This window comes from Diadema antillarum, unplaced genomic scaffold (assembly GCF_040938485.1).
Source record: "Diadema antillarum isolate AM-2024a unplaced genomic scaffold, OU_Dant_1.0 scf00000187, whole genome shotgun sequence".
Lineage (NCBI taxonomy): Eukaryota > Metazoa > Echinodermata > Echinoidea > Diadematoida > Diadematidae > Diadema > Diadema antillarum.
This window is the reverse complement of record NW_027271076.1, coordinates 25,338-41,946: the sequence shown is the minus strand read 5'-3', so window position 1 is coordinate 41,946 and position 16,609 is coordinate 25,338. Positions and strand designations below refer to the sequence as shown.

The window sequence follows — 16,609 nt, the reverse complement described above, 5'->3', positions numbered from 1 at the left end:
AGCTATTCGTAAAGTTACGCATGACCGTATGAGCAACTGGAATGTGAAGTGCAAATACGTGTGCCCATTTTTTTTTTCACTTTGTTAGCTCACCTGAGCCAAAGGCTCAAGTGAGCTATTGCGATCGCCCTTCGTCCGGCGTCCGTCGTGCGTCGTGCGTCGTGCGTCGTCCGTCGTGCGTCGTCCGTCGTGCGTCGTGCGTAAACTTTTTACATTTTCATCTTCTTCTTGAAAACCCCAAGACCGATTTTCATCAAACTTGGCAGGTAGCATCCCTAGGGGGTTAGGAACTCAATTTGTTAAAATGGGCACCATGACCCACCCAGGGGGCCCCCAGGGGGGCCCAAACCCCCCAAAATTAAGGAATCTTTAAAAATCTTCTTCTCTAGAACCAGAAGTGATAGAGCTAAGTTAATACTATGAGTTAGTTCATTGATGACTGTAGTTTCAAGTTTGTTCATGGCAGAATCAGGGATGCCCCCCTTGGGACCCAGGGGAGGGGGGTGGGGAGGGGTTCTAATGGGGCCTAAATTGTACATTTTCATCTTCTTCTTGAGAACCCCATGACCCATTTTCACCAAACTTGGCAGGTAGCATCCCTAGGGGGTTAGGAACTCAATTTGTTAAAATGGGCACCATGCCCCACCCAGGGGGCCCCCAGGGGACCCCCAGGGGGCCCAAATCCCCCAAAATTAAGGAATCTTTAAATATCTTCTTCTCTAGAACCAGAAGTGATGGAACTAAGTTAATACTATGAGTTAGTACATTGATGACTGCAGTTTCAAGTTTGTTCATGGCAGAATCAGGGGTGCCCCCCTTGGGACCCAGGGGAGGGAGGTGAGGAGGGGTCCTAATGGGGCCTAAATTGTACATTTTTATCTTCTTTTTTAGAACCCCATGACCCATTTTCACCAAACTTGGCAGGTAGCATCCCTAAGGGGTTAGGATCTCAATTTGTTAAAATGGGCACCATGTCCCACCCAGGGGGCCCCCAGGGGGGCCCAAACCCCCCAAATGAAGGAATCGTTAAAAAAATTTCTCTAGAATCAGAAGTTATACAGCTAAGATAATACTATGAGTGAGTACATTAATGACTGTAGTTTCGAGTTTGTTCATAGGAGATCCAGGGGTGCCCCTCTTGGGGGCAGGGGGGGGGGGGGGGGGGGGGGGGGGGTTGGTTAGGAAGGTCCAAATGGGGGCCTGAATCGTACATTGTCATCTTCTTCCTGAAAACCTCATGATAGATTTTCGTCAAACTTGGCAGGTAGCATCCTTAGGGGGTCAGGATCTCAATTTATCAAAATGGGCACCATGCCCCACCCAGAGGGCCCCAGGGGGCCCCCAATTCCCCAAATTAAGGAATCTTTAAAAATTTGGGCCCTTATTGTGCATTTTCATCTTCTACTTCAGAATGCCTGGTCAAATTTTGGTAGAGCTGTGAATAATTTAGATTAGTGACTGCGTGAAAGGTGAACTTGCGATACTCAGGTGAGCGCTAGACCCGCGGGTCTCTTGTTTTTATAACAAAGTACAACTGCATGTCAATATTTCATCTACATTGAGGTAAAAACACACTTTCAACTAAAAAATGTGTGTTAACTTTTGAAAATAATCATTTATCATCTGCAAATTTCAACTTTAGCTATTGAACTTACCAATGATTAGGAAACGTGCTTGGCTTGCCATGTTAAAGTTGTTCGTAAAGTCATGCGTAACATTACGAATACCTTTATGAAACAGGGCCCTGGTAGCATTGCTCCATCCCACTGCATAATGAAAGTAGCGGGTATTTCTTGACATTACGTAAATAGCCTGATCAGTCTCCAAACATAATTATCAATTCATAAATGCTGTGTATTTTCTTGGTTTGTAGCATTTAAATTTTACTTTGACAGAGGACAAAATTCTGGGCAGCAGACTTAGAGATCACTCCTACACTTTAAAGGACAAGTTCACCTTCATAGACATGTGTGTTGAGTGAATGCAGCAATATTAGTAGAACACATCAGTGAGAGTTTGAGCAAAATCGGACAATCCGTTAAAAAGTTATGAATTTTTGAAGTTTCTGCTCAGTCACGGCTGGATGAAAAGACTACTATAGCTTGTGATGTCACATGAGCACAACGTTATAGAGACAGAATAAAGAAAATTCAACATATTTCCATTTTTCTCGCATAACAAAAGAACACTAGACTTCTTTCTTTCAGAAGGCAGGGGGAATAATATTACCCTTAACATACGTCAGTAGCAAGTCGAAGAAATGTGCACTTTATTCAAAAAGTAAAGTTTTGTGAAATTCTCTTTTTATTTTCCTTACATAGTTGTACGCATGTGACATCATACACGGTAGTAGTCTTCTCTTCCAGCAGTGACTGCGCAGATACTTAAAATATTCGTAACTTTTGAACGGATTGTCCAATTTTCCTCAAACTTTCACTGATGTGTTCTACTAATGTTGCTGCATTCTCTCAATCCTTATGTATATGAAGGTGGACTTGTCCTTTAAATGGATTGTTAAAATATAGAACTATTATGACTTGATACAATTTCATCATACTACATTTTATATGATAACATTATAGTCTGCTTAAAGGGATCGTATAGTTCTGGTTGAGACCTAATTTCAGGTTTCTAACATTTTTTGGTGAAGTAATGAGAAACCTCTTATGAAATATGAGAGAGCATGTAATTCCCTGAGGAATTCAACGTTTATTTGATGAAAATTGGTTTTGAAATGGCTGAGATATCCAAAACAGAGCGATTCTAATAAAGTGTGGGAACCACCTTTTATTACGATCGCTTTGTTTTACTTTGTTTTTGGATGTTTCAGTCATTCTAAACCCGATTTCGTCAAATAAACTTTAAATTCCTCTTAAAATGGTATGCTCTGTACTATTTTTTCTTGGTATGTCACAAAACGTTCAAAGCCCAATTCTCATCTCCATCAATACTGTACCATCCCTTTAACCCTACATGTGCAAATCAGGTTTATCTATGGGTCAATCCATGTCAAATCATCCAGTGCTTGTCACCCGACCCCCTCCGATTTTCTTTAAAATCGCACCAAATGTTCCCCAAAGTGTCTGACGGAAAATCCCAAAATATTTTGCCCCAAGGTCAATTGGTTGCTAAGATACAGCCTCACATAGCAACCGGTGCGCATTCAGAAAAATTAGTTAAAAGAAAATGAGGCATTTTTGATTGATTGTGGTGGCATGGATATTTATGCAAAAGTGTTCATTTTCAGGAAATTGAGAGAACTTTATAGTCTTTGCAAGAAAAACTGACTGTGACGTGAAATTGACTTTTCGTTAACGCGCACGAGGTCACCGAAAATGGTGTTAAATGTTAATTTCCAAAATTTTGATGCATATTTAGAGGCTAGTATCTTCCACATTTTATCACCTTATGTTCTAATATATTATGCTGTTGAAGGCTTTGACTTGCTCAGTAATTTTGAAAAAAATCGGCGCATTCATGCCCACCGTTTTTACGGAGAGCGCCCTCAAAGTTGACAAAAATGAAAAATGTGCCAAATTCAAGGTCACGGATCACCCTTCGTCCCACCTAGGAATGGCACCAATTTTTGTGTATTGATAGACATTTACCTATATTATCTTGGGTTACCAAAGAAATTTTGCTCCCGAAATGTTCAATGGCAAATTTACCCTACCGAAAATGGTCGTAAATGGCCAAATTCCCATGTAATATCACATATTGGGTTTAGAGGACATTTCAAATGTCCAGGCTTTCAAGATAAAAAGGCCTAGCCCTGTGATATTTGCAGTAGGGATAGTCTGTTATACATATTTTAGTAATATACACCACAAAACACTTTCATTACATAATAATGACCTTGAAATTTAATCCAAATTTTGATAAAAACAATAAATTGCTCCATTTCCCTCATTGCTCTGCATACAATACTGTATACGCTATATATTTCGCGGGGGTTTTATTTTCGCGAATTTCGCGAGTCGGGAGCTATTCGCGAAATTAACAACACGCGAAAATATTACCTTCCAAAATGAATCCCTTGCCTTGATGATACGAACATTTCAGTACTAGAATACCATGTCACGGCTTACCGAACAGACCATACTGGCTAAGCTTGTTTACGCACGTCCACGTCTACTTACGAATACTGTAGAGAGCCAATCCATTATCGCAAGGGGACCACTCGTCAGAAATCTAGCACGATGGACTTAACCACTTCAAAAATGTTGAATTCTAACTTACTAGTTCGCAGAGTTTGGCAAGTCTTTTTCATGCAGTGTATAACTAGTATCATTCTTATATGCTAGTAAGTTGAAGATTCACACTTTCTTTGCCACTTCATATTTTCTCTGGTCCCCCAATCGCGAATTTAACCACTCGCGAAAATGTGTGACATCGGCAATTCGCGAAAATTTATGCACGCGAAAATTATAGCGTATACAGTATTATGTAATACGTGTTTTGTAACACTTTTCACAGAGCAATATTTCAAGAATTATGAAAGCTGACAGCCTACCACATTAAGGTTCTAAAGTATTTGTGCTCTTCTTTCAGATTTTGTGTCAATTTGATCATGAATGTTATACCCTTGACCTTGAAGTGCTTCTAAAAATAGCTGTAAATTTGTTAACTACAAACCTACACACAATCATGACAGGTGTATTATGGCATGCTATACTAAGCTGTGATTCTTTCACAAACACAAAAGCTTTTTATGGTGTAAATGTATATACTGGAATTAATCTATACATGCTTGCAAGATATGTTACAGTCTATTACTTTGTTCTGATAATGACCCTCGATTTATGACCTTCAAAATCATGAGAAATGCCTATTCCTCTCCATAAAGACCTGTATTTAAGTACGTAATAATAGTTGATAATTATGGACATTGCGCCCAACATAATGAGACTCTTATTCTAGCCTGTGAAACGCACATTAAAAGGACTGAGAGTCTTCTCTTTCGGGGGATTTGTTCTGTACCATATGAAAACTTCCAAAATCATTTCAATTCTTATGTATTTTCTTGTTTTTGGAATTTCTTATGTATTTCTTTGTTTTTCTGTTTTCTACATCATAACCATGTTTTTTTTTTATTGGAAATTGTCACAGCCCACTTTTCTAACATAACTACAATAGAATTAATCAATCAAAGTGATAGATAGTAAAAATGGTCAAGTTTTTATGAGTTTCACCACAAAGCACTGTTTTCCATAGGAAATGCACACAAAATCACAAAATATTACTGTCCCCTTTTTTGATTGAAATTGAGGGTCATTGTCAGAACAAAGTAATTCATTGTAACATATCTTGCAAGCATGTATAGATTAATTCCAGTATATACATTTACACCATAAAAAGCTTTTGTGTTTGTGAAAGAATCACAGCTTAGTATAGCATGCCATAATACACCTGTCATGATTGTGTGTAGGTTTGTAGTTAACAAATTTACAGCTATTTTTAGAAGCGCTTCAAGGTCAAGGGTATAACATTCATGATCAAATTGACACAAAATCTGAAAGAAGAGCACAAATACTTTAGAACCTTAATGTGGTAGGCTGTCAGCTTTCATAATTCTTGAAATATTGCTCTGTGAAAAGTGTTACAAAACACGTATTACATAATATTGTATGCAGAGCAATGAGGGAAATGGAGCAATTTATTGTTTTTATCAAAATTTGGATTAAATTTCAAGGTCATTATTATGTAATGAAAGTGTTTTGTGGTGTATATTACTAAAATATGTATAACAGACTATCCCTACTGCAAATATCACAGGGCTAGGCCTTTTTATCTTGAAAGCCTGGACATTTGAAATGTCCTCTAAACCCAATATGTGATATTACATGGGAATTTGGCCATTTACGACCATTTTCGGTAGGGTAAATTTGCCATTGAACATTTCGGGAGCAAAATTTCTTTGGTAACCCAAGATAATATAGGTAAATGTCTATCAATACACAAAAATTGGTGCCATTCCTAGGTGGGACGAAGGGTGATCCGTGACCTTGAATTTGGCACATTTTTCATTTTTGTCAACTTTGAGGGCGCTCTCCGTAAAAACGGTGGGCATGAATGCGCCGATTTTTTTCAAAATTACTGAGCAAGTCAAAGCCTTCAACAGCATAATATATTAGAACCTAAGGTGATAAAATGTGGAAGTACTAGCCTCTAAATATGCATCAAAATTTGGGAAATTAACATTTAACACCATTTTCGGTGACCTCGTGCGCGTTAACGAAAAGTCAATTTCACGTCACAGTCAGTTTTTCTTGCAAAGACTATAAAGTTCTCTCAATTTCCTGAAAATGAACACTTTTGCATAAATATCCATGCCACCACAATCAATCAAAAATGCCTAATTTTCTTTTAACTAATTTTTCTGAATGCGCACCAGTTGCTATGTGAGGCTGTATCTTAGCAACCAATTGACCTTGGGGTAAAATATTTTGGGATTTTCCGTCAGACACTTTGGGGAACATTTGGTGCGATTTTAAAGAAAATCGGAGGGGGTCGGGTGACAACTTTTCCGAAAATTGGATGATTTGACGTGGATTGACCCCTATACATGTAGATATTTCACATTATGTGACGAAAGTTTGTAAGAAAGCGCATTTCTGAGTAATAGCAACAGGACAAAAAGACTTGCAAGGCAATTTATTGCGTGGCATTTCGTAATGTCATGTCGTAACTATACGTCCATTTTTTTTTTTTCAAAATGGTGTCAAATTGAGCGCAAGACTTGAGAGAAAAATGGTCACGAAATCTCAGCTCAGAAAAGAATGATGGCTGATTAACGCCCAAAATGGGGGGGGGGGGGGGGGGGGGACAGCATAGTTGGTATTAAGTGAAGTAAGAAAAGACTGAAAATAACAATAGATAGACATTTGGCAATTTTTAACTTCTACTTGATCCATTTCAATTTTAACAGGAATCATCCATAATATCCGAGAATGGACTACTTCCTCCAAGGCACCAAATGTAGATTATTTTTTATTTTTTTATTTTTTTTGCATTACTACTATGGGTCTCAAAGGGAATAAGTTAGTTTCATAATCTCCATATCACATTCCAGATCACCTTCACGATGCTGACGTACCTCTGTGGGAAGAGCAGCAGGAGGCTGAGATGGGAAACATGACATCGCAAGTGTGAGAGGTAATTCACATGGTGATCTATCACTTGGGCTACTCCCATTTCATCTTATAGCCATTTAGTCTCAACCCACACGGTCTAATCCCAGTCAGTCTACAGCCAGATCGTCTCTTGACCAGTTAGTCCAATTGCCGCTTTACCTCATTACCAATTGGTCTACTTCCACGTGGGCTATGCCCATTTCGTCTAATACATGTACCCACAGTTTATTAGACAAAATGAGAAAAAAATCCAAGGAGAAAAAAATTGTGATTAGACCTTCTGGTCATTAGACGAAATGATAGTAAGCCAAATTGGGCATCGGACCAAGTGAGCATTAGACCAAACGGGCATTAGACAAAATTGATGGTAGACCAAACAAGTTTAGCCATAGTGGCGTAAAAGACAAACTGCGAAGTAGACCATCTGATTTTAGACCAAGTGGCAATAAATCATTCACATTTTTAGTCATGCGGAAACTCCATACATCAAGATCTTATCTAAAGACGTTCATAATCAAATGCTTTGCTTTTTTAATAGTGAAATGAGTCTGTCTGTTGTATTCCCTTTGCTACAAGTTTGACAAAAATATGTAATAAAACAACCAAATATTATGGTCCAACAAATCCTTTGATGGCTAGTTTTGGCATGAACTCATGCTTTGTAATTACTTTCATATTTATCTTTTTTTTTCTTAAACACTTTTTCTGTCTCTATGCATGTGCATGTTCTATTTCTTTCTTTCTTTCTTTAGCTACTGATCACACATTTCATTTTATTGTGTTTCTGTTCGTACTTTGGGTAGGTATACAACCTCATAGAGAAAAAGAGACCAATGTGTGTAGCCTAGCTGACAGCTTAACTTTCAAGTGGAAATTGTAGCTGTCCATCTCTCTTTATATTTTCAGGGATGGAGTTTGTATGAAAGCGCCAGACAAACTTGTACAAAGTGCAACTGTTACGGGTGCTTTATTGGCATTAATCTGTGAGGACGAGTCCCGAATATACCCGGACAAGTGTCTATGGGAAATGCGTGTTGTAGCAAAATCAGCCCATCCTCAAGGGGTTACGGGTATTTGAAATGGCCCTGTAAGGCACTGCGCTAAGCCCAGTGTGTCAGCCATGATGACTTTTATTCCAATCATTCGCAGTTTCCACCATAAGGACTTTACTGTCCTCGTGATGGCCTGAAGTTCCTTCCTTGGATGTCTGAGCTGACTCGTAGATATTACAGTGTCGTGTCACGACATCAGGTGTACCCCATCGGTTCTTTGATCGCCCGTATCTTCCTCCATAAATGCATCCAGCAACTTTATAAGGAGATATGCAAGTCCTTTGGCATCGTGGAACTTTATTTGTTGGAACTTTGTCTTCTAAGAAGTCTGTTTTTACAGAATGATATTGTCTATATATCAAGACTACGTAATTATTGTAATCAATAATCATTTCAGGTTTTTCACAAGTTTGTAAGTAGTTACTTAATCTCTCACCTGAAAATCAAGTGTTTTTCTCTGGGAACATTCTTAGGAACATACTAATGTTTGTTGTGCACCCTCTTCACCCAGGAAAAAAAAATCTATATGCATGTAGATGATAGATAGATTAGATAGATAGATAGATAGATAGATAGATCGATAGATACAATTGTAGATAGATAGATAAATAGATAGATAGATAGATAGATCGATAGATCGATAGATACAATTGTAGATAGATAGATAGATAGATAGATAGATGGATAGATAGATAGATAGATACATAGCTACATACATACATACATAGAAGGATAGATCGATGGATACATATACAGACAGACAGATGTTCCATTCAAAGTTTGCAGGTCTCTTTCATCTAGGGCCCTGTCTTATAAAACTTGTGATAGAAATCAATCAATCACAAATGTCTTGATAGCTGCAATCAATCGCAACCTGTGATTGATTGATTGCAGTTCTCCGTCTTAATTTCAATCATAACTTTTTTAAAAGATGGATTTGCATTCAATCGTAAAGTTGCAATTGATTTGAATCAATCACAAGTCTTTATAAGACGGGGCCTAGGATTTCATGTAACATCTATAGAGATGTATGATTGTATTAAGAAAAGCAGCATTTAAGAAGAAGAGAGTTAAAGGCAATCCTTTCAACATTACCGTATGCCATATAGGAGGATATCTTGATGATGACACAAGTTCATGCAAAGCATAATTCACTGCTGGAAAGCCCATTTGTAATTTTTATTTCATCCCAGGTCTAAGTCTAGAGTCGACAATGCCTTCACGCCCAGCAGGTCAATTCCCATCTGTGTTCGCGAAGTGAATGTTGCAGTCCTGAAAAGAGGGGGCTTTCACCGAGCTTGGCTTCACAATCTGGACTTACCTCTCTGACGGGAGTTGGATGTTCTTCAGCTATCGGTACCCATCAAAGAGTGATTCTGCACTTGTCATGCTACTCTAGGGGGTCTTCAAAGCACTCCATTGGAAGAGGCATTATGTTTCCAATCTTACGAGATGCTCCCCTCGTCTGAAGATGCACATGCTTGAAGTACAGTGATTTCAAACAGCAGTCTGTATTGGTCTCTTTCATAAGGACACTGTGTTATAATGAGGCTGCCGTGACTGCCGACTTTACCTCATTATAATAAGTAGGGGAAGTGTGGGAGAGTTGAGCCACTTTTTACATTTAGTGATATTGTTCAATAACTATACACAATTTATGGATTATTCGTTCGCTGGTATATACTACAACTATTCAGGCATAATATGATAGCCCAATAAGACACCTAGCACAAACAACTGGGGGGTGACACTTCAACAAAAATGTTTTGCAAAATGGCTCAAGTCTCCCTTGATGTGGTGAGAGTTGAGCCACGGGGTTGGGAGAGTTGAGCCACTATGCTATAGGCCCTACATATCAGATTATGAAGTTCAGGCTTATAAAAGAAAATGACTATGGAAACCTATCTAAGGAAAGATGGTGTAATGGTAACGGAGGGGGCGGGGCGTCTGTTTGACTTACGGGTCATCGGATGGATAATGTGGATGTTGTTGGGGTCCACCTACGATCACATGATCAGGATTTCTAGATGCACCGTGATTGGATTTGCGTAATAAGTCAACTGTTGGTGTGAGGAAGAAGAAACCGCCCGTAGGGCGTCACCCCTGGCGAGAACACCACATACCTTTCCAATATTCCTCACCTCATCCAATAGCAGACCCGTTTCTTTGACCAAAAAATGACACTCATTGAGCCACTTGAAGGGAGGGTTGAGCCACTTGAAGGCTGAGCCATTGGAATACAGGGTTTAGCCATGGCACAACTCTCCCCACAGTCGCCATTTAAACTAACCCTCAAAACCTACGAAAGTGACCACTCCAAACATGTTGAAATTTGCTGAAAGAAACAAATTATATACAGACTATCTGCTACTCCAACTGATTCGCCCTTATCCTCTACCATAGGTGTGAGAGAAAACCACATATCTGACAAGTGGATATTCACTTTTGGTGACCAAAAATGGTTTTTCTTTGACTATTTTGTCATGCTTCGTCCAACATCGCTGCCTCATACACTGGTATATAGTTAATCATAGGCATGAACAAGAAATGGCATCAGCTGACTGCTGTCAGTTACTATGAAGATGTGAGGTGGCCTGGATCAACTCTCCCAGTGGCTCAACTCTCCCACACTTCCCCTATCTCATTGTAAACATACCAACAGAAAAAAAAACCCAAAAAGAGCCCAGATAAATACGATCATTGAAAATTGGAATCACCAAATTCACCTTGTTAAAAGGAGTACCTCATTATGAGGTAGCTTGTGGTTGTGGAGATTCCCTGTACTCTGTACTATTGAAGAGGGGACTACCTCATTATAAGGAAGGGGGGTGGAATCATCATATCCTGTATGAAGAGGTCATTATGACCCCAAAAAAATGGCTCAGTATATTGTATGTGGTATTTTGGAGAGAAAAGTCAATGCTGGGCAATTATCAGATGAGTAACAAACAAACAGGTGTTTGTGTTGACAATCTATGAGGATAGATTATTGAATCGCAGACATTGAAAACTAAAGTGCAATTGCATAAAATGGTGTTTGCGATATGGTTTGTGTGATAGGAAAGCACACGCCTTTGTCCCGCAAGGACAAAGGACAAGCCTCTGTTATGTCAGGCACTTTGTTCCATTTGCTTTAGTGAGATTCCTCTTGATTTTTCACTTGTTTCCTTTGGTTTAGATATTTACTCTAATTATCTTCAGCACTGTTGTAGATGGAGGTGTAGTCACATAAGGAATTTGTTAAATATTAACTGTGCAGTCAAAGAGCATACTGTAATTGCAAAGTGCCTTGGTGTTTTGCATAATGTACCATGGTCATCGACCTTTGTGTCCTGTTCAGCACCGACACCTACTGTAAAAGTGATCATATTCGCTTAGATGACATTTTCCAGCATGCCGTGCAACATGAAGCTAGCACCAACTTAAAAGTGTGTTCACGTTTTGCTTGTTACATGTGATGATTTTTGTTTTTTGTTGTCTTATTTCAAGGCATGTGTATTGGGGTTTGCGTCTGTACCTTGAGTGAATTTGTTGCTGTAATGCAGTCCAATTGCCTTTGATGGTAGTATGAGCTGCCAAAGACCCCAAGCAGCTGGAAATTCATCTTACCAAGCTGAGCGCGAAATATTCCCATTTCTACATATATCCTGCCAAATGAAGTGCGTGCCCTCAACTTGTAGTGTTACGGAACACGTACCATTTCCAAAAGTGTTCATTATACTCAGAAGTATTTGTTTACATGCACTTTTCTTTGTTCATTTGCACATAGCTGCTCACTCTTACCTTAGAATACCAGTGTTTGAGTGATTCTATAAATTACCGGGTACTCTGCAGTGTCCCACCCCATCTGTCCAGTTTGGAAATTCCAAGACTTGGAATTATTACTGTGAATGAGTAAATCATAGTGCAAGCAAGTTTATTAGAGCTTGGGAGAACTACATTAAGTATAGTCTTTTTACATGTCAATATCAGCATTGTTTTCTTGTTGGTAGATTTTGTGTCGAACCACCAGTATACATGCTTGTTTGTTGTGTTGTACCCCATGAACCATAATGGCTTTCAGAGTTATGTCTGCAGGTTCAGATGTACCAGTTAATATTAAGATGTAGTTTCATTCTGGTAGTTTGTGTGTACTTCCGTATTTGAGTACTGAGTGTATGTACATGCCTTGTATACATGTACATTGTGTGACAATTTCCAATGAAAAAACAAAGAAAAAACAAAAGTTGAAAAACAAGGAAATACATAAGAAATTCTGAAAACAATAAAATACATAAGAATTGAAATGAATTTTGGAAGTTTTTGTGATGTACAATCGTTGAATATGCTGCAACAGATTTACAGACCAAAAATTAGACTCTCAATGCTTTTAATTATTCTAAAATATGATCTTGAGCTTAATTTGCATACTAAGTAATTAATTAATTAAAATTAGAAATTGATTGTTTCAAAAAATCTTATGACACAATCTTGTAGATTATGACGCGGGTCTCACGCATGCAAAATTTCATCGCAATCGCGCCACCGATGGCCGAGATCTCGGGGGGGCGGAATCCATCCCCCCCGGCCTGAGCATAGCCAAAAAAGCCCGGCCCCTTTAGGGTTAATAGCTTAATAGTTAAATGCAGACCATAATAGCTTTCAGAGTCATGTCTGCAGGTTCAGACATACCAGTTAATATTAAGATGTAGTTTCATTCTGGTAGTTTGTGTGTACTTCCATATTTGGGTACTGAGTGTATGTACATGCCTTGTATACAAGTATGTATTCTTTTCTCACTGCTGACATATGCAGACTCCTTTAATAGCTTAATAGTTAAATGCAGACCATAATAGCTTTCAGAGTCATGTCTGCAGGTTCAGACATACCAGTTGATATTGAGATGTAGTTTCATTCTGGTAGTTTGTGTATACTTCCGTATTTGGGTACTGAGTGTATGTACATACGTTGTATACATGTATGTATTCTTTTCTCACTGCTGAAATATGCAGACTCCGTTCTCTGGTGGAACGAAAAACAAAAGTATTTAAACTTTGGTACAGTATGCACTGCAGTACATCTATCACCTTGATTTATTTCAGCATTACATAGAAACTGTTGCAGATCTGCCTTGCATTCAAATTAGCATTGATTCTCAATTATCCGTCCAGGGATCGACAGCGCGAGTGTGGGATGTGTTTATTTATGTGGTATGTATGTCAGAAAAAAAAAGGAAAAAGATGATGAAAATTATGTTTGTATAAAGGCAGGCCCAAGTTTGTGTATAGGGAAATTCCAGTATTCTGTGTGCAACCTAAGATGTAGGTCTCTAGTCGTGTTTGGTAATATTGAAATTTATGTGTCTCAATTCAAATCATATACCAGACCCACAGCTGATAATCCCCTTCATGTATTGGTAATACATGTATTGTGTTACAGTATTCATATGCAATGTATCACTACGTGAGACAAAAAATAATAATAATGATATTAAATAATGAATAAATAACTAAAAAATCTGCTTCAGAAATATTTGACCAAAATAATATGTCCAAAGCATGAGGAAAATAAAAAGAAGACAAGAACAAAGACAATTTTGTCACAGGCCCTTTGAGTCTGTTTCATGTACAAAATGGTGTATGAAACCACCTAACATTATGACATATGACTATACCACCCTAACTGAAATACAGGTACATGTCCGTGTAGTTGCATTGAGACCACTACCTATATCCCATGTACATGTACTCTAATCGTAACACCATCATTTGTGTAATTTTCATGTGTGATGTACATTTGTGTGCTTGTAATTTATTGAAATATTTACTGAATTCCTGTCTACAAAATATTCTAGATTATGTTGAGTGACCTGTGGCTGTTGAGTGGCTTTTCGTACTTAAAAAGTGTAAATCTTCAATGTGCACTTGAGGTGTGACATTTTTGAATCTCAATAAAATGATTCGTGAACATTGAGCAATGTGTGCCTTTTTGAAAGCTCCTTCAATTTTGAGTGAATAATTCGCGGTTTTCAGAAAGTAAAGGCATTAGTTAAGAATTGCTACTACAGGAGACAAGACTAAGATGACGTATTTGGGCACATTTACAATTAAGCATTAGTGTTCATCCATTATTTTATATGTGTAAGTGTTTGTGTGTATACTAGTATATGTGTGTATTTTGCAAGTCTATTATATATGATAAGTATGTACACACAACATATTATACATGCATACCAATTTATCTGTGCATAGATGGGGGGGGGGGTGGTGGAGAGGTGGTGGTATGGTGTTTCTACTTTCATTTATGAATGTATGTGAGGGGTTGTTATGCTCGTTTATACTACATGTACTTGATAGCATGTGTACATACAGCCCTCTATTATACATCAAGATACAAGAAGGTACATGCGTAGAGCATGCATACATTATTCTACATGTAGGTACTGATGCTGTACGTTTAATGTGTAGGCCTATTTGCGTTTGTTGTCTGCATTATACGATTGAGTAACTGTAGTCCGTGTGTTCGGGCAATGATATAAGAAATAGAAACAGTTTATTGTGACATACAAATTTTCCGACGATTCGCCCTTTCCCAAGTGTTCTTGATTCAAGAACAAGAATACTTGAGAAAAGGCGAATCGCCCGAAAATTTTGTATCGAAATAAACTGTTGATATTGACAGCCTGAACTTGAGTTCTGCTCAATTACATATATATATGTTTGTGTGTGTGTGTGCTAATGTATGTATTTCTTTATCTATCTGTTTTATTTATCTATTTGTTTATTTGTCTTTCTCTTCATAGGTAGTTAAGATTACTGTTATTTTTTAATCACTGCATTGCAAACAATGTTCATTATCACAATATCCATTTGTATTTTCGTTATGAAATGTAGTTTCTTTTTCATTTCTGAAAATCACTATACAAGTAGTCAGGATACGTACATAGCTAGTGAGCAATTCTTCAAGGAAGAAAAAAAAAGGGGGGCGGGGGGGGGGGGGGTCACGTGACCGTGAAAGATAAGACCAGAGAGCTGGTTAAACCTGTCAAACAAATATCTTGTCCGAACTTCCTCTTGTGATCTTTGATTATTGGTGTGAATTTTTCGAATTTCCACTGGTATTGATTTAAAAAAAAAATACAAACAAACAATCTTTTGGGAGAACACGCGACCAGTTTCACCACTTTGAGCGGGAAACGTTCTGTATATGTTTACTTTATTCCTACACTGCAAAGAAACGATAGAAAATAAGCCAAAAAAAAAAACCCAACTAAACAAACAAATGTCAGCTCATTTCACTCCTCCCCTCTACTAATCATCACCACCACGACTTTTTTTCTCTCCAAAGTTTTGTTTTATTTTGATTTTAATCGTTGCTCTACATTCCGCCTGAATGTGTGGATAAACAAAAATGAATACATTGTATAATATAAAAAACAGAGTATCTCCCGTCAAGGAGTGCACATGAATCTTTCTACTTGAGTGTTCAAATAGACACATATACAAAATATACAATATATATATATATATATATATATATATATATATATATATATATATACATATGCGTACAACATAATACCTCCTGTCAAGGTGTACATTTGAATCATTCTAATTGGATATTCATGTAAACAAAATTTACTACCGGTTTTCAAATATACAAAGCATAACATCCCCACTCAATAAGTACACAGGAAACGCAAATAAAATATTTTGCATAAAACCCCCAACTTCCCATCCCCCTTATCACATACAACAACAATAATCTTTCTTTATCATTTAATAACTTAATTTGCCCTTAATGCATTAATAACCATTTCATTCTCTTATCCCCCTTAACCCACCTATTCCTTAATCCCACCCTTATTCCCTACCCCGCCCCGGGAGGGGAAAAAACAACCTTCACCTTGTGCACCTACAAACTCGCATATTCCATTTCTCCCCAATACCCAAACATCTGCACCCCCCCCCCCCACACACACACACACACACACACAAACACACGCACAAACCCTCACTCAACCAGGATGTAGGCATAGTTACTCATTATCGTTATATGCGTAAAGAAAGTCAGTGTATTACCACACATTTGCAGCATATCTCACATAACTCAAACGTGAGATCAGAAATAACATCAGAGAAACAGATAATTAATGTAACCATTACCTTTAGCTGTGTTTCAATACCCTCCCACTTTGCTAAAAGTTTCTGTATTCTATTTCTTCTAATCGCTATTGCCTTTTCCTCATCTCGCTTTACCACCACCACCGCCAAGCAACACATACATTTTCCGTGATTCTTGATATTTTGATTTCATTCAATACAAAAAAAAAAAAAAAATGCATTAATCATAATGTCAGACTATTCAACAATGAATTTCACGTTTGGACAGACAATAAACGCTATATTGCCAGTAGTTAAGAAGAAGATGTTGGGCAACTCCAGT

At 37.9% G+C, this 16,609-nt stretch overlaps 1 non-coding gene across 1 annotated transcript; it reads left to right on the top strand.

The window, feature by feature from the left end:
* Positions 1-8,248: 8,248 nt before the first annotated feature.
* On the top strand, positions 8,249-8,348 carry LOC139723371 (small nucleolar RNA SNORD14). The gene has a single exon (XR_011710343.1). It is a non-coding gene; the product is annotated as a small nucleolar RNA SNORD14 (small nucleolar RNA).
* The last annotated feature ends 8,261 nt before the right edge of the window (positions 8,349-16,609 follow it).